Source organism: Herpailurus yagouaroundi, unplaced genomic scaffold (assembly GCF_014898765.1).
Source record: "Herpailurus yagouaroundi ecotype Mexico unplaced genomic scaffold, PumYag 67793, whole genome shotgun sequence".
Classification (NCBI taxonomy): domain Eukaryota; kingdom Metazoa; phylum Chordata; class Mammalia; order Carnivora; family Felidae; genus Herpailurus; species Herpailurus yagouaroundi.
This window is the reverse complement of record NW_024420586.1, coordinates 20,515,709-20,543,449: the sequence shown is the minus strand read 5'-3', so window position 1 is coordinate 20,543,449 and position 27,741 is coordinate 20,515,709.

The following is a 27,741-nucleotide window of genomic DNA, read 5'->3' as shown; positions in this document are numbered from 1 at the left end:
TACATGCTTTTTTAAAGATATCACCATCTGTATGCATGTCTTTCATTGCACAGTTAGCACACTGGACTTTTCACCTTGTTAGAATTTCCAACCTAAGCAAAAGAACGATAGAGCTTGCAAATTCAACTCCGGGAGCTAATGGAGACCATTAAAATCTACTTCTATAACCTAAAATTTTTGCAGTCCGGCTCTTACTCTCATTATGAGGACTTTTTTTTTTTCTTTTAAAGATCAATAGCGTTCCACTTCTTAATCATTTTGAGATCAATATTAAATAACCAAAGCCGCTCTTAAAAAGGCGATTTAGCAATAAATTTTCACCTAAACTAGAATTGCAGTAAATTGATTATATTCAAGTCTCAGCAGTCTTCCTCACTGTGTTTTATGACATTAAACCACTGCTATTATATTTAACACTACATAGGGTGACAGGGCAAGGTAACGGATGTCTCCTACAGCTTTTATGAAAGCTGAAAGGGGAGGTTTTTGTAGTAAATACACACTGGTGAAACTTACTGCTGTAAATTGCAAAAGGGCTAAATTATTTGGGGGAAGATTAACCCTGTCAATAATTCATTCCGCCACCATAGGCAGCAGTAAAAGCTTCTGTGGAGCCAGTTAATAGCATTGGCAGTCATTGTGCTGTTGAGAGTAACAAACCAGAAACACGCAGTGCTGTATTCTTCCGCTGTGACACAAAGTAGGAAATAAAACTATATAGGAAAAGGGTACGGTAACCACTTCAAGAAGGCTACGAATGTAGCAGTAATTCTGTATTTTGTTGGTTTGCTTAGTGTTTGGTGTCTAGAAGTTCAGAAGCCCAATCAAATGTATATATTCTCTTTCATGGCACTTATCGCGATTACAGTTACGAAGTAGATTATCTGATTGGTAGCTTATTGTCCATCTGCCCTAAGAGAATGTACGTTCCATGAGAGTATGAGAGCATGGTCCATGTGTGCTGTGCGTATCAGTGTAACATCAGTGCCTGGCGTTGTGTCTGATGCTTAGGCAACCTTCTATAAGAGTTGAATGCATGAGTCATTAATTAGCACAAATATAAAATTAGGACAATTTATGAATAATCTGCCAAAAAAAAGCACATTTAAAACATATGGAATAAGGATCACCAGTAAATCTCATTCTTCAGTTGTGAATTTTTGCAGTTGGTCTCAAGACTTGTTTCAGGGGACACCTGGGTGGCTCAGTCGGTTGAGCGTCTGACTTGATTTCAGCCTTGGGTCGTGATCTCACCGTTTGTGAGTTGAAGCCCCACATCAGGCTCTGGGCAGATGGTGTGGAGCCAGTTTGGGATTCTCCCTCTCCATTTCTCTCTCTGCCCCTTCCCTGCTTGTGTTCTCTCTCTCTCTCTCTCTCTCTCAAAATAAATGAACTTAAAAAAACTACTTGATAAAAAATAAAAAGTATCCCGAGCAGCAGCGTACCCTTCACCCCCATAAGAAAAAAGCATGGGTCCATCGCAAGCACCCGAGGCTCCCTGGAAACGATACTCCTTTTGTCTGGGAGAGGTTGTGAGCGGGGGTATGGAGGAGTTAATTCACTCAGGCACACTCAAGAACCACCACCACTCTCTTAATTTGCCTTATCCCACACCAAAAACAGATCCTGAGCTAAAGGCCTGGTTTGTGTATTTAACTGGGAGGTGATCCAAGGTCACATAAGTGAGAAAGTGGAAAACTTGAGACAAGGCAGGAGAAAGGCCAGTAGAAGGGGTTGTTCAAGAGCAGGTTACCGCAGTGGGCAACTGGGGCTCAATCCTATTTGGAACCCTCTGGGAAACCATACAAAACACACTCTAGAATGTTCCCACAGAGGGAGGCAGAGGCTGGGGCATTTCTCTACTGACTCCTACTACCAGTAGGTTGGTTGAGGGTTGCCCTGAGCATCGTTAATTTCCTGCAACTCCCAGTTGTATCCATATCTACCTGCACAGACTCCCATGGTGCTCTGAGGCACAGAAGCAGGGAGCCTCAGGTGCTTGAGATGGGGCCGTGCTCAGGAGCACTGTGAGGTGTGAGTTGAAGGGATCTATAGGGCAGGGAAACGAAAGCATCTACTCAACCACTTTATCTATATCTTTAAAAAGAATGTTTATTTTTGAGAGAGAAAGAGACAGACAGCACGAGTGGGGGAGGGGCAGAGAGGTGGGAGGGGGTACAGAGGATCCAAAGTGGGCTCTGCACTGACAGCAGCGGTCCCGATGCTGGGCTCGAACTCACGATCCCCGAGATCATGACCTGAGTCAAAACCAGAAGTCCAACGCTCAACTGACCGAGCCACCCAGGTGCCCCCACTCTATCTGTATCTTCTATTTCATATTTACCAAGTTCTCTGTACGGTTGTAACTGAATTCTTACACTCTTTCTGCTGTTGGTAGTTCTAACATTCTTCAAACTCCATCCTCTGACTTCAAGTCCCACACATTCTGCCCCATGTTGTTTCACCTCACAAAAGATAAGTTGGCTGGCTGGCTTCTAAATAAACAATAGTCAGTACGTGATGTGCCAAACCCGTAATTGATTTTGATGGTGGCTTCTGCCTCTGTCAACAAAGGCAGAGAACAGTGGCCCACATTTAAGGTTGAGACTAAAAATGAGGCCCATCGGAAGAGTCAACTGCCAAAGGCACAGCTCCAGCTGGAAAGAATTGCGTTGGATAGATCCACCAGAGTGGTTTGTCCAGTGAGGCATACTGAAATCTCCCAACTTTTCTAAAAGGAAAGAAATGCTTTTTGGGGGGAAAGTCTTTTGAGGAGAAATACTGTGTCATTCCGCTAACCCATTCAACAAGACCAACGAAATCCTAGCAGCTGGCCATGTTCCCTGGAAGCAAACGTACATCTACCATCTTTCTTCCTTCAGTCACCTGGAAACCTCCACAAGATAAGGGTTAGGACGCTGTACCATACTTCGTTGTGTCTACATTTTATCTCTAGGCAGCTGACTTTATTTTTGGTTTGGGTCAGGCTAATAAAGTAGTCTATTTTAGTCTGTGGGCTGTAAGTGCTGATATTTGCTTAAGACAAATAGAGTAATAATATATCATTGATTTTGGAAAGTTTGCAGGGATCTATATGCCACATAGGTAAAGTTTGCACAAAGATTTTGACATGGTATTTTATAGGTGGCCCCTTCTCCTGAAAGCAGATTTCAGCACTGAAGAAAACTTTGGTTTCTTGTACAGTATAATGTGGCCACTGGACAGGTTCTTCTAAGGTCCTTTCAAGATTAAGTGTTTGCAGTTTTGTCAATACTGGGAGACTCTAAGAAAATCCTTTCAGCTGCATCAGCCATATCTTTGACTTCTTTGGGTTACACTTGGGTATTCTAATCTTCCATGCAGGGATCTTGGCAGAATTGACTTATCCTTCGTAAGATGGTATACTAAGCTTGAGCACACTGGAATCTTGAGCATTCTGGGGCTCATTAATCCTTTCTACGTTAGCCGTGCCCCTTGCTTCCCCTTCCTCTTCTTATTAGGAAATTAATCAGGCAAAGCAGCAAAGTAAACACCAAGAAAGAAAATGTCATCCCACTTCATGTAGGATTTCCTCCCCTTATGAGAACACTGATGTCTTATCCATAGAGGGATTTAGCATTTCAATTCTTCCCTTCTAGAAAGGGGACAGATAGATGCTCAGGGAGGCTTGGCAGTTGCCATTTCTTTTTCTATCGGAAAAAAAAAAAATCTAGTAATTAACACACAGGCAGTTACAGTAGAACCTTGATTTTGTCTATTTTCCTTTGCTTTGTGCTTTATGTGTATGAGTATTTGAAAACCAACCATTAGCATCTCTTGTTCAGAGCAATGTTGATGAAAATACATAAATTCTCATATGATTGATACAAAATGCCCACCCAATATAAATCGAGAGGAGGGAAAGAATAAGGAGGGGTGGGCGAGGTCTTTTGTCGTTTATCAATGTAGAAGATATTGCACCTCATATTTAAATATAAAAAGTTATAGCTGTCACTGTTTTCACCTCCATCCATTTCAGTGTTATTTATTGTTGACCCTATGGTGTAGCCACTGCCATATTTTCTCATTCATAATGAAATTTCCTTTTGGGGCGCCTGGCTGGCTCAGTCGGTTAAGCGTCCGACTTCGGCTCAGGTCATGATCTCGCATTTCTTGAGTTCGAGCCCCGCATCAGGTTCTGTGCCATGGAGACAGCTGGGAGCCTGGAGCCTGCTTCCGATTCTGTGTCTCCGTCTCTCTCTGTTTCTCCCCCACTCGCGCTCTGTCTCTCTCTGTCTAAAAAATAAACAAAAAAAATTTTTTTAAAGAATAAATTTTCTTTTTGTTTTGGCTTCCTTCTAACTTTTCAAACTTTTTGAAGTACAGTATATACACAAGAAGTACATAAATTGTAATGTACATCCGAATATTTGTGCAAACTAAACACACCCGCGTAAAAGTGCCTAGATGAAGACATAGAATATTACCAGAATTCCAAAAGCCTCCAAGGGACTGCAAGTATTGCCATCAGTCACTACCCTCCCCACGAGGGTACCCACGATCCTAACTTCTAACCACATTGATTAGTTTTGTCTCTTTTTGATTTTTGTATAAATGGAATAATACACTGTGTACCCTTTTTGTGTCTGGCTTTTGTCGCTCAACATTTTGTGAGAATCATCCCTATTTTTGTGCCTCGTTGTAAATTATTCCTTCTCATTGCTACATGGTATTCTGTCATTTGAACATACCACAATTTAGTTTTCTATTTTACGGTTGAAGGACATTTGGGTAGTTTCATCTTTGGAGAGATTACAAACAGCACTATAATATTCGCACATATGTCTTCTGATAAAAATGTATATGCATTTCTTTTCTGCATATACCTCTGAGTGGAGTTGCTGGGTCATAGAGCATGCCAATGTTGCTCTTTTTTTTTTTTTTTTTTCTTAATTTTTTTTAACGTTTATTTATTTTTGAGACAGAGACAGAGCATGAACGGGGGAGGGGCAGAGAGAGAGGGAGACACAGAACCGGAAGCAGGCTCCAGGCCCCGAGCTGTCAGCCCAGAGCCCGACGCGGGGCTCGAACTCACGGACCCTGAGATGGTGACCTGAGCTGAAGTCGGACGCTCAACCGACTGAGCCACCCATGTGCCCTACCAATGTTGCTCTTTAAGAGACACCTGCCAGACAGTTTTCCAAAGCAGTTGTAATAATTTACAGTCCTGCCAACATTTTGGCGGGGGTGGAGGGGAGGGCCTGCAGTCTTTTGCTATCCATCACTAATCAAAAGCATGAACGAAGTTCCCAAATTATTGTTCTGAGTGAGGTGTTTGGGGGTGGGAGAGAGGAGAGGAAGGAGTAAAAGGAGAAGGCCTTTGCTATCTTCACTGCAAAAGATGTAGTCTTAAGAACTGAAGGAACAGGTGCCTGAAATCCATTTATATGAGAAAATTTGGAGACTCTTGGGAGAGAATTTTTTTCCAAAGAGAAGAGTCAGATCTCTGACAAGCTTTGTCTGTGCAGGGATTTTGAGGACAGCATGGCATTTTTTAAAAAGCAAGTTTGTATCCTGATCCAGCCATGGCGTGGGTCCTGGGGAATGTGGAAAAGCGAATAAGCATTATCTCTGAATTTTTTATGTCATTGGGGTATATTCAGACGGCTTTGGTAGCTACGCAGAAAGGTTAGGATTCCAAAGAGAGACCAAGATGTTTTCTTTCCTTTGGCATGGAGCACTTTGGGTCTTTGGTGCACTTAGTCTCAGGACCTTCTTTATATTTATGACACCAGGTATCAATCACTTCATCCCTTGGCCCACCGGGTCATGGCAGGACATGTCAGTCCTGGACAGAAATAGCCACCTCTGGGTACCAGGACAGCTACAAGTGATGCTCCCCAATCCAGTAGGTAGTGAAAAGGAAGCCAGAGCACAAGGAGAAAAAAAATATTAGACATCTCACTATGGAATAGCTTAATTTCTAAATTAGTTTCTATGTTGGTTTGCTAGATAACATTTAAAAGTAGGAAATCCAACCTTCCACCTCAGGTTTCATCTTTTTTGCTCATTAGATCATCTATTCATTCATTCATTCATTCATTCATTCAACAAAGTGCCCTTTTAATACTATGTACCAAGCATGTGTGAGGCACTGAGAATAAAATATTAATCCAACAGATATGATTCCTGTATCCGTTGAACTTATAGTTTATCAGGCATCTGTGTAGTAATGATCTGCCTACACTGAGCACTCAAACGGAAAATAATGTTCTAGACTGGACCTTTGTTTGGTAACTGTGGAATCGGAGCCAGAAAATGAATGTGTTAAAGGAAAACAGAGACAGCTGTGAGTTAGCTCCCTTTGTAATAAAGAAAATTATTTGTAAGGATGTGGTCCATTCAGGGTCCTGAAATGAGCACATATTATTTCGCTTCCCCTGATTATGTCCTTGTGTAAAATGGCATCAGTAACTTATGCAGTTTACCTTACGTGGTTACTTTGAGCATCAGCAGATGTAATTAACTCAAAGCACCTTAACAGTACAGTTCGGTTCAAGGTAGGATATCATTGCCGTCATTGTCATCAGTGTAAGATAACAAATATTACTCAACAAAACGATAAATGTAACACCCTCAACACACACAACCTGTTCACCAATATGGTAAACAGAAGCTTACTTTTTTTTAAGTTTGTTGATTTATTTTGAGAGAGAGAGAGAGACAGAGAGCAAGCAGGGGAGGAGCAGAGAGAAGGAGAGACAGTCCCAAGCAGGCTCCGCGCTGTCCGCGCAGAGCCCGATGCGGGGCTTGAACTCATACTGTGAGATCATGACCTGAGCTTAGGTGAAGAGTTGGACAGTTAACCGACTGCGCCGCCAGGTGCCTCCAGCCGCTTACTTTTTAAGTTGTTTCGTTTTTATACACTCTAGACTATTAAACCTCCTGAGAATCACACAAGGTGGATAGTTGACAAAAGTTTGAGTCTCCGGGATCTCCTTCTTCCATTTCGTTTTATAGATGTGTCAAATTAAGTCTAGATGGGTTCAGTCGTCCACTAGGCGTCCACAGTACAACATATAAGAGAGCTGAAATTGATTAGAAGTGTCAAGCATGAATTTTTTTAACTATTGTTATTCAAGTATAATTAACATACATTATTATATTAATTTCAGGCGCACAATATAATGATTCAACAACTCTACATGTTTCTCACTGCTCATCAAGATAAGTGTACTCTTAATAGCCTTTCTCTATCTTACCCCTCCCCCAACCCACCTCACTTCTGGCAAGACCAGTTTGTTCCCTGTATTTCAGACTCCAGTTTTTTGGTCTCCTTTTTCTTTGTTCATTTGTTTTGTTTCTTAAATTTCACATATGAGTGAAATATGGTATTTGTCTTTCTCTGAGTGACTTATATCACTTAGCCTTATACTCTCTAGATAGATCTGTGCTGTTGCAATGGCAAGATTTCATTTTTTTTTTATGGCTGAGTAATATTCCATTGTATATATACACTACATCTTCTTTTTCCACTCATCTATCGATGGACACGGGGGTTGCTTCCATATCTTGCCTGTTTAAACAATGATGCAATACACATAGGGATGCATATGTCTTTTCAAGTTTGTGGTTCTGTATTCTTTGGTAAATACCCTGTAGTGGAAGTACTGCATCGTACGGTAATTCTTTTAAAAGTGTTTTGAGGAACCTCCATACTATTTTCCGCAGTAGCTGCACCAATGTGCATTTCCACCAACAGTGCACAAGGGTTTTTTTTTCTCCACGTCCTCGCCAACACTCGTTTCTTGTGGTTCTGATTTTAGCCATTCTGACATGTGTCAAGTGATATCTCATTGTGGTTTTAATTTGCATTTTCCTCACGATTACTTTGTTCAAATAAAGCTAGCAGCTTCAAGATGGCAGCAAAACTCATGGCTATGCTTATGGTTACGTACAGATAATGAAAAAGTAAATAGCTTGAAAGAATTCTGAAGATGTGTTAAATATATAGTAATTTAGTAACCAGTTGTATATGTTAAAGATTGAATACATGCAGTGTATGATGGAAAACATTAAGAGTCTACTGAGAGATGGGGTGCCTGGTGGCTCGGTCAGTTGAGCGTCCACCTCTTGATTTTGGCTCAGCTCCTGATCCCAAGGTTGTGGGACTGAGCCCCATGTCAGGCTCTGCACTGACCATGGAGCCTGCTTAAGATTCTCTCACTCTCTCCTTCTCCCCTTCTCCCCCGCTGGTGTGCTCTCTCTCTTAAAAAATAAAAGTCTACTGTGAGATCGAAAGGGATGGGAAGACCAGGTCATAATCATTACAAATAGCTGACAGCTATGTCATTTTCCTCAGTCAACCATCCATTAGTGAGTATAGTTCCATTCTGGCCCTGCCAGAAAATGGAGATCATCCAGCAAATGCAGGTAAAACTCATGACTCTTCAGCAGACTTACTGGATAACTACAGCTGCGGCCGGGCAGACTTTACCCCATGTCTCTCTGACAGAATAAGTATATGCCTGTAACCTGGGCTGTCCCCTTCTGTCTATGGTCTTCCTTGCTTGGACTTCGACTCTGGTTTCATAACCACACTATCGGTGGGGAACACAGGTACAGTAGAGAGACAGAGACAGAGACAGAGACAGGACCATTGCCTACTCCAAGATTGAGGCAGTGTGATCCTTCTTCCACAGATCCCCTGTTCTAAGTATGTGACCCTACCCCACCTCTTTCCCCTTGCTTCTCATTGTGCTCTTTCAGATTTTGGTCCATGAGCCCTTCTGTTCTGTGGCCTCTGGGAGAGCCTACATGGAGGATGCTGTTGAATCAAGGTCATACCCCACAAGACAGTATCCAAATGACCTCCTTTTAAATTACATGGACCAAATGGTACCAATGTCACAAAGTGAGCAATTCAGTCAAACTGCCATCAGGTGAACAAAGCCCCTGACCTGAAATCCAGGACCATAACAGGATATAAAAACCTTGAACTCAAGTGTCAGGAAACTTCTTGCCTCATTAATTCAACCAGAACTTCTCTCAAAAATGCTCACTTGTTTCCAGATTGTAAAACCACCCATGGCATGCTCAGATGTTTCGGTAAACAGAAGAATAACATTTTTATGTTTACAGCACATTAACTTTTGCAAAGAATTTTAGGCTATCTGTCATGTTTCACCTTCCATTTTTGTGAGGTTGAAGGTAATGGAAATGGAAGCCAACAGAATGTTTTCCCTCTTGAGTAAGAAGGTAACAAAAGTTGATGAAGAAAGAATACAATCCCAGAGCTACACGTTATGTTCTTTTGAGCTTGCTCAACAATGTGGAAGCTTATGGGTTTGTTGTCAGAGAGAGTCAAAATGCAGCCTGAGAGTCTCCATTTTTTCTTGTTTATCTGATCCTGATTTTTCTCAGTAGGATTTAATAGCTGATGAAATTCTGGATGTTTTTTTTAAAAAGTCGTTTATTATGAAAACTTTCCAACTTCGAGAAAATGGTACAATGAACACATATATCCAAAATCTAGTTAATAATGAATACTTTGCCATATTTCTTCACCTCCTTTTGACTGAAACATTTAAAAACAAATTAGAGACTTCATGATATTTCATTCCAAAAGGCTTGTTTACATCTCTAAAGATGACATACTCCTCCATAACCACAATATCATTATCACGCTTAACCAAATTAACTATTATTTCCTAATATCAACTAATACCTGGTCTCTGGTCACATTTTTTTCCAGTTGTCCCCAAAATGTCCCCTACAGCTGGTTTGTTTCAACAAGGATTACACATTCTATTTATTTGTGAGATCGCTGAAGTCTTTTAATCTACAACAGCTGTCACACTCTTTTTTTTTTCCGTGACAATGTAAAAAAAAATACCAAGCCACTTATCGTTAGAATGTCCCACCTTCTGGAAGTATCTGTTTTGTCATGGTGATTTGATTAATTTGTTTTCCTATCCTCTATATTTCATGCAAACTGGAAATAAGATCTATAGGTCTGATTATTTTCAAGTTGAATATTTTGTTGCAAGAATTCACCATATGTGTGCTATAAACTTTTTATTTTATAACATCAGGAGGTGCATAGGTCTGCTTCTAACCTTTATGTTTCCTGTTTTCCCAAAGTTAATTGTTGGTTGTTGAGATATTCATTTCATGTGCTTTGGTCCCAGGCTGAAGAAAATGGCCATCGGTGAAATAGATCATTGTTTTGATTGGGCTCAAATTGTTCTTGTCATTAACTGAACTAACCAGTTAGTGGATATTAACCATATCATATAACCATAGTGCTACATATTGGCCTCCGCTTTGGAACAAATGCACCTTTCACATGGTCTTATACAAGGAAGCATTTCTCAATTCAAATAAAATGTAATTGTTGGGGGAATAATTAAAGGTGAAGCTTTCATCGAAGGAAATTCCTTCTATAACACGATCAGCATATTCATTAAAGGACATGGCTTCCCCCTGCCCCCACCAGCTGCCTCGCTCTGCTTTTATATACTGACCTTATATAAAGCAGGGGGGTTTGTTTTTTTGAGGTTTAGGTCTCATGAGAAATATTCCTTAAATTGCCTGCCCTTGACTGCTAAAGTTACTTAATAGATTCACTGGGAAGAGTTTTCCATTTATTACTTTCGGCATTTTATTGAAAAATGTCTTTTACCAACAAATGTGTTTGCTATGCCAGCAAGCCAAAACTCAGAAGAAATATTGTTCTTCCCTCTGCTCTGGCCCTCTAAATTAGTTTCTGGTGTCCCTGGATTACACACAAACTCTGGAGTTGGATTTCAGTTGGAGGTCAGATTTTTTTTAAATTTTATTTATTTTGAGAAAGAGAGAGAGAGTGTGCAAGCAGAGGAGGTGGGGGAGAGAGAGAGAGAGAGAGAGAGAGAGAGAGAGAGAGAATCCCAGGTAGGCTTTGCACCAACAAACCATGAGATTGTGACCTGAGCTGAAATCAAGAGTTGGATGCTCAACCGACTGAGCCACCCACACATCCCTGGGAGTCAGAATTTTAAACATATATAATTTTGGAATGGTGAGGCATCATTGGAAAGTTCTGGAGCACGTGCCAGCATCTCTAGAAGCCACACCTCCACTCCCACGCCCCCTCCCTCCCCGACTTATTTGATCCACCTAGAGTGAACCAGCTTGCTAGAACCCCAGGTAAAGCGAAAGCCCTGAAGGAAGGAGAAACCTGAAGCAGAAACTTCTGGTTTCAGAAAGGAGAGAACTGCAGATTCACCAAGGGGGCCTAAGAGACAGAACCAATTCAGTTTTTCAGGGACAAAACAATCTTGTTTCCCAATGACAGGGAAAAGAGTCATTCTCTCAGATTCTCAGTTCCTTGCAGCGGTTCCCCTGAGATGTGGCAGTCTTTTCCCTCCTTAGTATTTCTATATAGTTATAATGTTCCATCCCCTCAGGTTTAACTTTACGAACAGCAAATTGTTTTCTTTTGCTTCCAACCAAAGAGGCTTGCACCGTAGTATAGGTAGATATCACCTCTTGGTTTTCTTTTTATTTATTTATTTGTTCATTTATTTATTTTTGTTTGTTTTCATTTTAGAGAGAGAGTGTGAGTGGGGGACGGGCAGAGGGAGAAAGAGAGAATCTTAAGCAAGCTCGACACTCAGCATAGAGCCCGATGAGGGCTCAATCCCATGACTCTGGGATCATGACTAGAACTGAAACTGGGAGTTCAACACTCAGGAGACTAAGCAACCAAGAAGCCATTCGCCTCTTGGTTTTCTAATCTAGAATATGACGACAAATGAAAATACCACCTTCTTACTCTTTGCAGACCTCCTTTGATAAGCCTGAAAATTTTTAGCTTTGCATAAGAAGAATTGTATCTTCAGAATCTTTTTTTTCAGTTTGTTTATTTTGAGAGAGAGAGAGAGAGAGTGAGAGAGAGAGAGAGCACAAGCAGGGGAGTGGCAGGGGCAGGGTAGGGGTGGGTGGGGAGAGAGAGAATCCCAAGTAGGCTCTGTGCTGATAGCTTGGAGCCTGAGGTGGAGCTGGAACCTATGAACCATGAGATCATGACCTGAGCCAAAATCACGAGTCAGACACTCAGCCAACTGAGCCACCGAGGCACCCCAGAATCTTTTTTTAATGCCAGAAATTGCTGTACTTCTCTATAGAATTTGGCTTAGCTTTATTTTGTGGTCGACCTTGAGCTGTGAAACTGATCAAGCTTGACTTTTTCATTTTCATGACTAGAAAGCTTAAAAATAAATTTGAAACCCACATAGAGAAGTTGAATCATTATGTTGTACACCTGAAACAAATGTAACATTATGGGTCGACTGTATTCAAATAAAAAGTTGTTTTTTTTTAAAATACGAAATTAATTGTCAAATTGGTTTCCATATAACACCCAGTGCTCATCCCAACAGGTGCCCTCCTCAATACCCATCACCCACCCACCTCTCCCTCCCACCCCCCATCAACCCTCAGTTTGTTCTCAGTTTTTAAGAGTCTCTTATGGTTTGGCTCCCTCCCTTTCTAACTTTTTTTTTTCTTCCCCTCACCCGTGGTCTTCTATTAAGTTTCTCAGGATCCACATAAGAGTGAAACCATATGGTATCTGTCTTTCTCTGTATGGCTTATTTCACTTAGCATCACACTCTCCAGTTCCATCCACGTTGCTACAAAGGGCCATATTTCATTCTTTCTCATTGCCATGTAGTACTGCATTGTGTATATAAACCACAATTTCTTGATCCATTCATCAGTTGATGGACATTTAGGCTCTTTCCATAATTTGGCTATTGTTTAAAGTGCTGCTATAAACATTGGGGTACAAGTGCCCCTATGCATCAGCTCTCCTGTATCCCTTGGGTAAATTCCTAGCAGTGCTATTGCTGGGTCATAAGGCAGGTCTGTTTTTAATTTTCTGAGGAACCTCCACACTGTTTTCCAGAGTGGCTGCACCAATTTGCATTCCCACCAACAGTGCAAGAGGGTTCCCGTTTCTCCACATCTTCTCCAGCATCTATAGTCTCCTGATTTGTTCATTTTGGCCACTCTGACTGGCGTGAGGTGATACCTGAGTGTGGTTTTGATTTGTATTTATTTCCCTGATGAGGAACGACATTGAGCATCTTTTCATGTGCCTGTTGGCCATCCGAATGTCTTCTTTAGAGAAGTGTCTATTCATGTTTTCTGCCCATTTCTTCACTGGATTATTTGTTTCTCGGGTGTGGAATTTGGTGAGCTCTTTATAGATTTTGGATACTAGCCCTTTGTCCGATATGTCATTGTTTTTTAATTGAAAGCCACATAGAGCAGCAGCTTAGGAATTTGTAATATGTAATTTTCCATTAGGCTCGTACTGGATCCATTTTCCAAAATTATTTTTGCCCTTTTTTCTCCCTTCTCCTTCTCACCTCTGTCCATCTTATGTAATCTTACCTGATTTTATAAACCTTTTAAATAAATATAAATCAAGGAATTAATATCGCATCCAATGAGCTCAGCACACAGTTGTATGCCTCAAAACTGCTCCATAAATACCTGTTGAATCTTGTTTCACTTAAAGTCACAAATAGTCTTCTGAATGCCGTAAGCAGTGACTACCTAATAGAAGACTTTGGGAGCCTTAAGTAAAAGGTTCTGCTTAAAAGATTTGTGGTCATTATATGTATGTATGTATGTATGTATGTATGTATGTATGTATGTATCTATCTATCTATCTATCTTTGTATCTATCATCTATCATGTAGAGGTAATTTTCAAAATTCTATAATACTCAATGTATTAATTTTGATACGTATGCACATATTAACTAACATTATATATAAATATAATGCTTTCTTTACAATTTTGTCCTCCCATTTCATGAGACACTTTTATTCAAGCCCTTTCTATGCATCTTCGACATCACTAACATTACTCTTCTTATCATTAAATCTTCTTTGAAACTGCATTATGGAGCACTGGGTATTGTATGGAAACCTACTTACCATAAATTATATTATAAAAAAATAAAATAAAAACAGAAAGAAAATACACACACACACACACACACACACACACACACAGAAACCACATTATGGAAGTTTTCCAACATATTAAAAAAAGAAGCTTGTAACGTTTCATGTACCTATTGCCTGGCTCCAACAATTATCAATATATGGACAACCTTATTTCATCTATATTTCTATCCGTTTCCCTTCCCTGAAATAAAAGCCCCATAAAATCCAATTTGAATGCGATGAACTTAAAATCCATTTTATCTTTAAAATGCTAGGTCGACCTACATGAGACTGCTGATATTCTATCATTTTGGATTTATAGAAAATGCACATTCTTAGGGTTCAAAACCACATGGTTCATATGGTTTCCCCTCCTTTGTCCAAAAAGGACAGAAAGAATGTCCAATATAATAGCAGTGAGTGTTTCTGCTACTGGAATTGTGGCCTCTAAATATCATTTCTCAGTCAAAGGAATAAGGGTTCTTTGGGAAAATGTCTAATTTTAGCTCCGGGGCAAAAAAAAATGTGAGATTAAGCTTGAAATATCTTGCCATACCATAAAGCGAGGATGTTGACCAAGGCTATTAGGTTAAAGGAGTCACGATTATTTTTGCATATTTTGATGACTCTTGCACGCACATGAAGTCAAGAGCGTTTCTTCTTCACATTCTTAGGACTATGGCAGTTGGGGGATTTGACTTGACCTAGCTAATCAATAATAGCCTTTGTTGGTGATTTTCTCTTCCTCATTTTCTAGGAGAGCTTACCTTTCTCTAGAGGATTGGTGAATGACATTTCATTGATGAACTTTCTTTCAGAACATTGAACACTTCGCTCCAGAGAAGGTCAATGGGTTAGAGAAGGTTGTCATGTACTTTTCTTTTCAAAGTAGGAACATGTCTATATGACTATGGATGTGTTTAACTTTGGAGTTATCCATATAAAGAGACAAAGGTCCTTTAGTTTGGGGAAAAACTAAAATAAAACTGGATGCGGATCATTATCACAAATGACTGCCAAATGCCTCAGGACACCAGGAAGCTATTTGTGATTCTAGTAATTACTGTAAGAGGAATTTAACAGATCCTTCTAAGATACTATCGAGTCCTTCAAAGGGAACTGAATAATTATTTGCTTCTGGTAAGTCTGGCTTCAATTGGAAAATACAGATACAAATATTAGAAACGTGTGTGGATGTTGCTACCGTACTGGATTCCTAGCCTTTGTGATCTGACAACCAAGTGAAACAAAAAACATAGGGATTAATCCTGAATTTCTCCTAGGCCACTCCAGTCAGCAGACAGATACAGAAAAAATGGGTAAGGTTATCTGAAGCTCTTATCCATTCTTGCCAGCTGGTGTTTTCTATACTGGGAGTGGGACACATTCTCTGGACATGAGAATGAATAAGCAGAAGAGGCTTTTGTGATAACAAAATGCTTTCTACCAGGGAACACAGAAAATACCCTGCTGAGGGGTGTGGAGAGAACTAGACTAAACTGGGAATAAACCTCTTTCTTTGGTAGAACTATAAACTGGCAATGTTCCCCCCATCCTAATAAATCTTTGATTACTTTAAACTTTACCCTATATTTTACTCCCCATATAATCAACCTTCTATTAATTCTACCTTATAAGTATTTCTACTGTATCATTTTCCCCATTGCTGATCCTACTCTCCAGAAAATCCTTATCATTCACCAGGCTTTTTCCTATAGCTTCCGGATCCCAGCCTCTTACATTCCTTCCATTTTAACCCCTCTCCACAGTCTTCCCTTTGTCTTCTTGAAAAACAAATCTGCTCATGTCTTTCTCTTACTCCAGTGCCAAATTAGTATGGTTCAAATGCTGAAATCTAGGATTAAAATGCCTCCCCACAATTTAAATTCCTAACTTTCCCAGCTCTATTTCCTGCCATACCCTCCCCCTCCCAACCCCACACCCCGTCTTTCATCTCCAACCAGGATTTCCCTGGAAATATTTATTACCACTGATGACTATTACTGCCTAAATAAGTATAAGAAAAGACCAGAGCATTTCACATTTCACTCTAACTGTGCACCCTCAGGGCAAAATTAAAACTTCAGTCTCTTAGAGGGGGCGCCTGGGTGGCTCAGTCAGTTGAGCGTCCAACTTCAGCTCAGATCATGATCTCACTGTTTGTGCGTGCAAGTCCTGTGTCAGGCTCTGTTCTGTCAGCTCAGAGCCTGGAGCCCGCTTCGGATTCTGTGTCTCCCTCTCTCTATGCCCCTCCCCTGCTTTCTCTCTCTCTCTCTCTCTCTCTCTCTCTCTCTCTCTCTCAAAAATAAATAAACACTTAAAAAAAAGAAAAATAAAAAGCTTCAACCTCCTGAGCGGAGTTAAGGTCAAAAGAATATCCCAAACCTCGTTCTTTCTGGATCCTTCTAGAAGACTAAGATTTATAAAGAACTTTAATAAAATAAGGACATCAGGTTATTCCAGGTAAATGGCATAAGCATTCAAGATACACCAGGTTTTTTTTTCCCTTTCACACTCTGAACTTGCTTGCCTCAAAAGAATTGCTCCGGCTGTTCTCTCCCGCCAAGTTTTCCTCCCCACACTTAATAACTTTCTGTCAAAGTCTCATTCTTCAAGACCAAGTTCCAATTCCACCTATTCCAAGATCATCAGCAAAATTAGTATTGTCAGTCTTAACAGTCCCTTGGCATTTCATTGGCACCGATGTGCCACTCTGCTTTGTTTTACATTTCTGCCTTTTGTAATTCGCCTGCCTATTATGTGGAGAATGTTTAGAAAACACTTTTTTAAATGTTTATTTGTGAGAGAGAGAGAAAGACAGAGCGTGTAGAAAACACTTCTTATCTTGTATTCCCCACAGTACCCATCACAGCGTTTTATACGCTGTAGGTAATGATAAATGTGTTAAATTGGGTCGATTGCATTGCATAGAAAAGAGGAGAAAACCAAGGCATATTTTGCTTACCTCCCTAATTTTTCCAGGCCCACTTCCCATGTTGATCCTATGTGAGTGACTCCTGGTAGGAAATTGTATTTTGTCTTTTTCTGTCTTTGTACAGATATCTTATTACTGCCTCAATGTTAATAATTTGTTGGGTGCAGGGCACAGTAGATTAGTCTTTTGGAGTTAGCCACCCTGCATGGTTCCTGTTCTTAAAATTGCTGTGTAGAACCAGAAGTAGTTGGAAAGTAGAAAGTGATTGCTCTCCAGGAATTTCTTATTGACATCTAGAAACAGGCTGCCTGATCACTAAGAACAGGAGCTTTAGGATTAGGCAGATGATTGAGTTCTGTTTCTGTCCCTTACTATCTAAGTGACCTTGATTAAGTTATTTGACCTCTCTGGAAGATTAGATTCCCTGGAAAGAGATGGAACTTAGGGTATAGGATATTTATTTAGGAGGAGCTTGAGATCGACATCTGTAGAAGGAACGCAACAGAAGCAGGAATGAGCAAAAAGAGGTCTACTTGCAATGCAAACCCAACAGCAGGTTCCACCATTCTCTTGAGGGGCTCTAGCAGTAGGATGGTCCCACAGAGTTGACTCAAGTTGGGTCAAATATCAGGCCTTTCCACATAGTCTTCGGAAGTGGGTAAATATTTAATAGCTAGCTCTCTCAGGGGAACAAATGACCGATCTGTAGTGTTGGCTGATTTACATAATGTAAATGTTCCCATCCATGCCTATTTCAAGCTCTCAACCTGATGTCACTGTACATGGTATGGGGAGTCGATGTATACGATGGTCCCTAACAGTATGTGCAGGCTCTAGAATACACTGACAGGTATGACCCTGGATAAGAGACTTAGTTATGAACTTCAGAAGATGTGGGTAAGGGACTACTTACCACTTCCTGTCTGAGCTTCAGCCTCTCTACATCTCCTCCCCTACAGCAAAGCTCAAGTTGAATTCCTCCACAGGAATTAACATTCCCTACACGGGCCTGGCCAAAAGTGTCTCTCAGGGCCATCTAAAGCACAGGCTAGCTGTTTCCTGCCCCAGAGGTGGGGCTTGGAAGATCCTGGGTCTTCAAACAGTTTTGGCTGTTGTTCCCAGAAGGGGACATAGAGCTAAAACGTACTTTACTATCATTCCTGTCTCCCACTGCAGCAAGAGCAAGGCAGACATTGAAATCTCATAGACCGTCCTGCCACACTAGTTTTTAGTAATTTTCAGTTCTCTGTACCATCTTCTGAAATCTGCTTATTTTCTGCCTCTGACTGTAACAGTGAATCCCAACATCTTTAGCTGAGTTACTACATGTAGTAAAAAAGAAAGAAAAAGTGGACCTCAGATCCTACACCTTCTTCTCCAGAACTCTAATTACATTCTTTGTTTCTCTCTCTTTTTAAAAAATTTTTTTAATGTTTATTTATTTTTGAGAGAGAGGCAGAGCACAAGGAGGGGAGGGGCAGAGAGAGAGGGAGACACAGAATCCAAAGCAGGCTCCAGGGTCTGAGATGTCAGCACAGAGCCTGATGCGGGGCTCGAACTCATGAACAGTGAGATCATGACTTGAGCTGAAGTCAGATGCTTAACCGGCTGAACCTCCAGGCCCCCCCGCCCCCGCATTCTTTCTTTCTGGATAGGTACTCTGTCACAAACATTTCCCTTGAGGGCCAATGTCAAGCACAGAAAGCAATTCAGGAGTGGTAGCGGAGTCATACTTTCTGTCCTTACTGAAGTAGAGGCAGAAGTACATGCTATTGGGAACTTTCAGTGACTGGGTTCCCTTGGGAAGTCCTTAGTGACTGAGGGTCAACCTTTACAGTCCCAGGGACAAGTAGCGTCTGGACCCAGTGGAGGTGAAAACCTCCATTAACTCCATATAACTGCTCTCCCCCAGGGCAAAATCAAAGGCTAAGTTAGAATATTTGACAATGGTTAGGTTTAACAGTTTCCAGAGTTCTTTTAACAAAGAATTCTCGATGGACATGCTCAGAAAAGTAAAATTGTATAAGGAATCCTCATCTCGAATACATGAAACTAAAGTAAAAGTAAATATTCTTGAACTGTAAGCCAAGAACCATGGAAGAAGACCAGACACATCTGAGAGACATAGTTTGGTCATGAAATGACCAAATATATATTCCTTATAAATCATAATATTCCAGTCACCTTTGCAAAAATTAAATAAAGAGCCTCTGGTAAAACGAGCAAACAACAACAACAAACAAAATAAGTAATTATTCTTAGGTAGTAAACTTGAATGGAAACATCATACCATACCCACGTGTGGTCTATGACATCCAAAGCCAATACCAATATAACGAACCCCTGTCCCAAAACATCCCAGTTACTATTTGAAATAAAAGTAATGGAATAGGATGTTAAAATTAAAAAGATCCTTAAAGATGTTTTACAGATGAGAAACTGAGGCTTAGAGACGTTGAATTAGTTTTCTAAATATATTTCGCTTCCAGCAACTCATGGCAATACTTGTGTATCTTGGAACTCATTACTGTTCCCTACCTCAAAAATTACTGTTTCAGAAAAGTTTGGAAAGACTGGAAAAGTTTTTACTTTATTGCTGCCTTCATGCTATTAGCAAGACAAAAGGGACATTTATTTTTAGTCCTCAAGATTCAGGTTTTACACCACTAGCTGAGAAAAAATATTATTAGTAGCCAGCAATTGGAAGCAACCCAAAATCCATCAACAGAAGAATGGACAAGCACACTGGTGTATTCATCTGATGAAATACTACTCAGCAGTGAAAATGAAGAAACTGCTAATAAACACAACAACATGAATGGATCTTATGTATATGGCGAGCAAAAGAATCTAGACCACAAAGACTGCACATTATATTATTCCTCTTCTGTGAAGTTCTAGAACAGTTAAAACTAATCTATGGTGATATAAACCAGATTAATGGTTGTCTAGTGGGAGAACTTTCACAGGTGATAAAAATGTTCTGTATCTAGTTTGGAGTTTTAATTATACGGATATATACAATTGTCAAAATTCATTAAACACCAGAGATCTGTGCAGTGTGTGCAAATGTGTGTGTGTGTTTTAAATATATATATTACAAACGATTGAATAGAGCCATGCAAATATTCAGAAGAAGCTTTCAGTCATTTCACAGCATTAAATCCACCTTGATGAAAAAAACAGGAAAATCAATGTATCATTGAATAATTAAAAAAATTTTTTTTGACATTTATTTTTTGTTGAAAGACAGAAAGAGGCAGAGCATGAGTTGGGGAGGGACAGAGAGAGAGAGAGAGGGAGACACAGAATCCAAAGCAGGCTCCAGGCTCTGAGCTGTCAGCACAGAGCCCGGTGCGCGGCTCGAACCATGAACCGTGAGATCATGACCTGAGCCGAAGTCAGACACTTAAACAACTGAGCCACCCAGGTGCCCCTCATTGAGTAATTTTCTGCTTCTAATTCCTGTTCCCAACCTCTTGGCTCTCTCCATTTTATCTCCACATGTGCATTTGGAATTTCAGTGGTTTTTCAAGAAAGACATTGTTTACTTCATGTGGACCAACAGATTTTTGTATATTTGCTTATTCACTCATAAGTAAAGAGTATTTTAGAATGCTTATTTTTATCCCCACCCCCAAATGTTTTTAGCTGCAGATAATAGATAACTTGACTAAAACGGCTTCAAACACTTACAAAGTTTTGTTTATTTAATTAAAAGTCTTGAGGTGAGTAGATTCGGAGGATGTTCTGGGGACCCAAGTTCTTTCCACCTTTCTGTTGTTAACAGGATGGTGGCTTTCATCCTCAAGCTTGCTGTTTCTTCTGGAGTGGGCCATATTGCTACCTGAAGCAGGGCTTCCTTAGCGAGAAAGGTGAAATCGCTTTGTGGGTGAGCAGCCATTGGCATATGCCTTAATTGTAATGCCGTATTTGAAGAAAATATAAGCCATCCCCGTCTACCATATGCAAAAGGAAAATGTTGTCAACCATGACCTCATTGTAGCTAATCCAGTGAACACTGCTATAATTATAATTACAGCGAGCATAGTTGCCGGTATGCTTCTAACCCATGAAGGCTCCCTCATGAAATTTCAGTCCAAATCACAACTCATATGCTACTTCCTGTTTGTTTTTTCTCCTCGCCAATCTTTTTCCAAAAACCGCTTGGCTGAACTTATGCATTTGTCTTCTGGATAACTTGAGAATTAGCTTGCCTCATTCTGTTTTCTTAAATTCCTGTAAGTATCTTGATTGCACTTACAAATTAATGCTGGAAGAATTGGAAATTGCATATAGTTTTGGAAGTACTAGGTAAAAGCATTTCCCCTGCAGACTGATGAATCTACCTGTAAAGCCCGAGCGCCCCACCCAGCTGGGGCGGGGTGAGGGGGAATGACAAGGATCAAGTGGTTGTAGCGTTCAAAATCAGTGGGAATGTCAAGAAGAATGGAATTATAATACATATATATCAGCAAAAGTATAGAGCCAGGAGATGACGTGGCATTAAATTTCCCACTATTTGTAGTGACTCCTTAATTGGGAGTTTCCAAAATAAAAATGGGAGTAATGAGCTAGAGCCCTGAAGGAACATTATTTGGCACTACGGGAACATTATTATGCTACTAGCACTGATCTGCTTCAATAAACTCTGTATTCAGACATCACAGGGAAGTGCATGGTAACAAAAGTGAAGTCTTGCATTATCCATAAGAGACATGTTCTTCTTTGCAGTTGATGAGCAATTCTCCGGCAGTGAGTCCCGGAGTAACTCAGCTTTGCTCAGCAGCTAAGATTTATTGGGAAAATTCAATTAGGTATTGTGGAAAATGCTTGATACATTGCCAGAAATATAGTGTGGGCTTAGCAAATGGTGGCTATTACTATAAATAGTGGCATATAATGGTAGATAGTATTAGCTTCACTTTATAAATGTGGATAACGAGGCTCAGACCCCTTGTATAGCTTTTTCGAGGTGTTCCAGACAATATACACCTCCTTGATTCCTAAATTATACTATTTCCCACTATACTTTGCTGCCTGCAGTATCTACCAGTATCTTATGCTGGGGAAGCCATTTCTCAAGCTGTTTTTGTTGAAGATGATCATATCAAGGTAATAGTTTCCCCCCAAATATGGATAGTGTGACCATATTCTCTTGGAAAAAAATGGGGCAAACCACTTGAATTTGTAAGGTTCCTAAAAATGTGGAATCTCTGGGCATGAAACTCATAACAGATGCCTCCAACCACATTTGTTCAATTTCCAGATTGTTACAGAATGATAGGTTGTTAGGCCTTCAGATGACCTAGTCCATCCCCTTTAAATGATAGAATGATGACATCTGAGCGGGTGAGTAGACATCTTGCCAGAGTTAAGCACACTGGTGGATGCAGACTAGAATCCAGGCCTCTTGATTCCTAGGCCAGTCTAGTACTTTGAATGAATATTATGGACAGAACATGTGAATTGTGCCAAGCTATGTATAAAAAACATAAATCTTAAGTAAAATTAGGAATAATTATGCACTTTATTGCATTTAAAAATTATTTAGATTTTGAATTATTTTCTGTTATTTCTTTTCATGTGTCTTCTTTAACATTTATTTGTTTTTGAAAGAGAGCGTGAGGCGGGGAGGGACAGAGAGAGAGGGGGCGACAGAGGATCTGAAGTGGGCTCTACGCTGGCAGCAGTGAGCCCACGGGGCTCGAACTCACAAACTGTGAGATCATGGCCTGAGCTGAAGCCAGAAGCTCAACCGACTGAGCCACCCGGGTGCCCTCATATGTCTTTGATATAGACATGATTTAACTTGCAAAGTCACTATCGATGCAAATAAATGAGACAATAAAGAATATTGAGAATATAGTTTTTCAAGGTTACTTAGATTGTAGCCTGTATTTTTAATATATACGAGTATTTAGTAAGTATCATTGCAAAAAAATTAAAACAATGCAGAAGGAAACAGAGCAAAGCCTTCCTGAATTCCTACTCTACTCCTCAACAATAACCACTTAGAACAGTTGGGTGGATATTTTTCCATTTTTGTAGTCCATTAATTCACACACATGAGATTTCGATATTTAATTTGGGACGTTAGCTATCTGAATCATTTCTACTTGTTTTGGCCAGAGCAGTCTGTCATGGTGAAAGCTCTGTGCCAATACAAACAGATGTATTTCATTCTTTTTAACTGCTACATGTAGACAATGGCATGCCTATTCCAAAATCTATTTGGTCATTCCCTTATTGATGATCATTCAGGTTGTTTCTAATTTTTCACAATTATTGTTCACCAAAACTGCTGCGATGAATCTCTGTCTAAATGCTTCTTTGAAGCATCTAAATGTGTTTATGGACCGCTGAATTATCCCCCAAGATTGTTTCGCCAATCCACACAACTGTCAGTAGTATATGAGAAAGTCTGACTTCCCAAATGTGTGCTAACTCTTGACATGAGTCATCCTTAGCTTTTACCTGATGGCTAAATCATATTTCTAGCTTCTACCCATTTGAGTGTATGGAATTCCTAGTATGCTAGTACGATATTTCTATTTCTTTATCTTTACTTTTGCATATTGTGCTTTTCATGTTATTTTATACAGTATCTTTATTTTTCTTGATATTAATCCATTATATGAAACAGCTATTTTCTTCCAAGTATTTGTTTTGGAGGGGAATATGGAACTTTAATTTTCCTGTGATAAAAACAGTATTCTTTTGGTTTTTTACATCTATACCTTTCCCACTTAAAAACTGTAAAAATACACATTTACCTTTAGACCTTGGTTTCTTAGGTTTAGCTTTCTTTATCCATCTCAAATTTATTGTTTTCCAATCTTTTTAAATTTAAGGATAATTAGCATGCAGTGTTATGTTAGTTTCAGGCGTACAGTGATCTGACAATTCTGTCCATTTCTTAGTGCTATCGTGATGTTTTTACCCATCCCCCCACCCACCTCCCCTCTGGCAACCACCAGTTTGTTCTCTGTGTTTAAGAGCCCGCTTTCTTGTTGGTTTCTTTTATCTTTGTTCATTTGTTTTGATTCTTAAAGTCCACATATGAGTGAACTCATATGGTATTTGTCTTTCTCTGACTGACTTCCCTTCGCGTAATACCCTATACCTCCATCCATGTCGTTGCAAATGGCAAGATTTCATTCTTTTTAATGGCTGAGTAATATTCCATTGTATATATACACCACCTCTTCCTTGTCCATTCATCAGTTGATGGACACTGAGGTTGCTTCCATATCCTGGCTATTGTAAATTATGCTGCAGTTTAAACACAGAGGACCGAGTTGTATGGAAACCAATTTGACAATAAATTTCATATTTAAAAATAATTAATTAAAAAAATAAAGTGTTAAAAGTTTAAAAAAAAATTAAATGAACATAATTAAATAAAGAATAAAAGTTTCAAATCAGAAAAATACCCAGACAGTCCAATCAGCAATTTCCAAAATAAAACACATTTCTAGTTCTAAAAAAAATTTTAAAAATAAATATAAAAATAAATAAACACAGAGGACCTAAATATGAGACCTGAAACTATAAAATTCCTGGAAGAAATCGGAGGCAGTAATTTCTCTGACATTGGCCATAGAAACATTTTTGTGGATATGTCTCCTCAGGCAAGGGAAACAGAAGCTAAATTAAACTATTAGGGCTACACCAAAATAAAAAGCGTTTGCACAGCAAAGGAAATCATCAACAAAACAAAAAGGCAACCTACTGAATGACAGAAGATATCTGCAATTGTTATATCCAATATGGGGTTGATATCCAAGGCACAGAAAGAACCTATACAACTATACAACCTATACAACCTATACAACACCAAAAAACGCAAATAATCCAATTAACAATGGGCAGAGGATGTGAATAGACTTTTTTCCAAAGAAGACATGCAGATGGACAACAGACACATGATATGATGCTCAACATCACGAATCATCAGGGAAATGCAAATTAAAACCACAATGAGATATCACTTTACACCTGTCAGAATGGCCAAAATCAAAAACACAAGTATCAAGTGTTGGTGAGGATAGTGTGGAAAAAAAGAAACCTTCATACACTGTTGGTCGTAATGCACACTGGCGCAGCCACTGTGGAAAACAGTATGCAGGTTCCTCAGAAAATTAAACATAGAATTACCCTGTGACCCAGTAATTCTGCTACCGGGTATTTTAACCCCCCCCCCCACCAAAAATGAAAACAGGAATTCAAAAAGATATATGTACCCTTATGTTTATTGAATTTATTCTTGGCATATATAAATGTGGAGGATTATGTGGTTTAGTTAATAAAGTTGTAGAATTGTGTTACAAAGTAATAAGCATTCAGAAAACAAGAACTCAATTGCCAAAACATAAAAATAAAAAAACTTTTTAATTTTCCACAGTCAGAGAGTCTCTGTTCATTTATTGGGGAAATAAGTCTGTCCACATTGGGTATGAGGATTTATATGTTTGCACGTGTTTTTGCACTCTGTTTATATTCTCCATTTCCCAACTTTTGTGTTAATTTGTATTTAGCACATTTTGGCTTTTAATTGATTGTCTTTCCTGCATTTTGTTGAATCGTTAACTTCTCTGTTCATTGTTCCCCCACCAATGCATCCAGTTTCTATAGATCAAGTGAAATGTTAATGAACATAAATATATATAAATTTAATTTTACATATATTACTGTATAGTTAAATGTAAAAATTCAGAGTTAATCATTAACTATGACATCTATCTATGTATGGAAAAATCTTAGCATGCTTTCACTTTTTCCACTCCATATACCCCTCCAACACACACACACACACACACACACACACACACACACACACACTTCTCATATTCATTTGAGATTCTTTGGACTTTTCCATCTAGACTAATATTAAATTTTGTGACATAATGCATCAGCAAATATTTAAGCAGGAGTAAAAGTTTTGCTACTGTGCTTGGCAAAATGAAAAATAAATCTCAGCCAAGGAACATATTGATCTCAAGAAAAGGTAGAGATAGAGTATATCTCTTTAACAAAGTTTCTGTGAACTGCAAACTTTCTAACTCCTTAAATGTCTAAAGCATTCTTTATCTTCACACTTGAAAAAATATTTGTGCATGCATATACACATATGTGAGTATGTAGTCATATATGTATACACACATGTGTGTATAGGTATATAAACACACATGTACAAGAATGTTCATAGCAGTAATATTCATAAAAGCCAAAAAGAAGGGGCTCCTGGATGGCTCAGTCGGTTAAGCATCCGACTTCAGCTCAGGTCACAATCTCATGGTTCGTGGGTTCAAGCCCCGTGTTGGGCTCTGTGCTCACAGCTCAGAGCCTGGAGCCTGCTTCGGATTCTGTGTCTCCCTCTCTCTTTGTCCCTCCCCCACTCACACTCTGTCTCTCTCTTTCTCTCAAGAAAATAAGCATTAAAAAAATTGTTTTAAGCCAAAAAGAGAAAACAACCAAAGTGCCCATCAGCTGATGACTACATGAACAAAATCTGGTAACTCCATACAATGGAATATTACTTGGCCATAAGTAAAAATGATGCACCAAAACATGTTCCGATGTGGATAGACCTTGAAACATTAGGCTAAGTGAAAAAAGCCAGGCACAAAAGGCCAAATATTGTAGTCCATTCACATTAAATGTCTGGAATAGGCAAATCCATTGAGAGAGAAAGTAGATCAGTGGTTTCCAGGGGATGGGGGGGTGTGGAATTGGCAGGCATCCTATTTTATTTTGTGGTGCTATAAATGTTTTAGAATTAGATACTGGTGATAGTTGCACAAAATTGTGAATATGCTAAAAATCACCGAATTGTACATTTTTATACATTTTTTTAAACGTTTATTCATTTTTGAGAGACAGAGACGGAGCATGAGTGGGGAAGAGGCAGAGAGATGGAGACACAGAATCTGAAACAGGCTCCAGGCCCTGAGCTGTCAGCACAGAGCCCGACGTGGGGCTCGAACTCACGGACTGTGAGATCATGACCTGAGCTGAAGTCGGATGCTGAACTGACTGAGCCACCCAGGTGCCCCTATACATTATTTTTTTTAATGTTTAGGTTTTTTTAGAGAGAGTGTGAGCTTGGGAGGGGCAGGGAGAGAGGGGGACAAAGGATCCGAAGTGGGCTCCGTGCTGACAGCAGTGAGCCCGATGTGGGGCTCAAACTCACAAACTCACATCATGATCTGAGCTGAAGTCAGATGCTTAACCAACTGAGCCACCCAGGTGCCCCTGAACTGTACATTTTTAAATAGTTAAAATGGTGAGTTTTATGTTAAGTGAATTTTATCTCAAAAAATTTTTAAAAAATCGCAAAATTAGCATAACATACCACATCAGTGAAATACTACAAATATTCAAGTAAAAATTTAATAATCTGGCCACTCCAGCTCATCCTCCAGATTCTTTTTTTTTTTTAATTTTTTTAATGTTTGTTTATTTTTGAGAGAGAGAGTGAGAGTGCATGAGCAGGGGAGGGACAGAGAGAGAGGGAGACACAGAATCCGAAGCAGGCTCCAGGCTCTGAGCTGTCAGCACAAAGCCTGATGTGGGGCTCGAACTCACAAACTGTGAGATCGTGACCTGGGCCAAAGTCGGATGCCTAACCGACTGAGCTACCCAGGCGCCCCTCATCCTCTGAATTCTTGAGCCTGGAAACTAATGCACACAGCCTGTTGTGAGTCCACTCACACTTCTCATCCTGTTCGCGCAAACATAAGCATGCACAAGTGTACATGTATATGCACAAACACATAGTTTTAATCATACTATTTGTTGTAAAACTGGTGGGATCATACC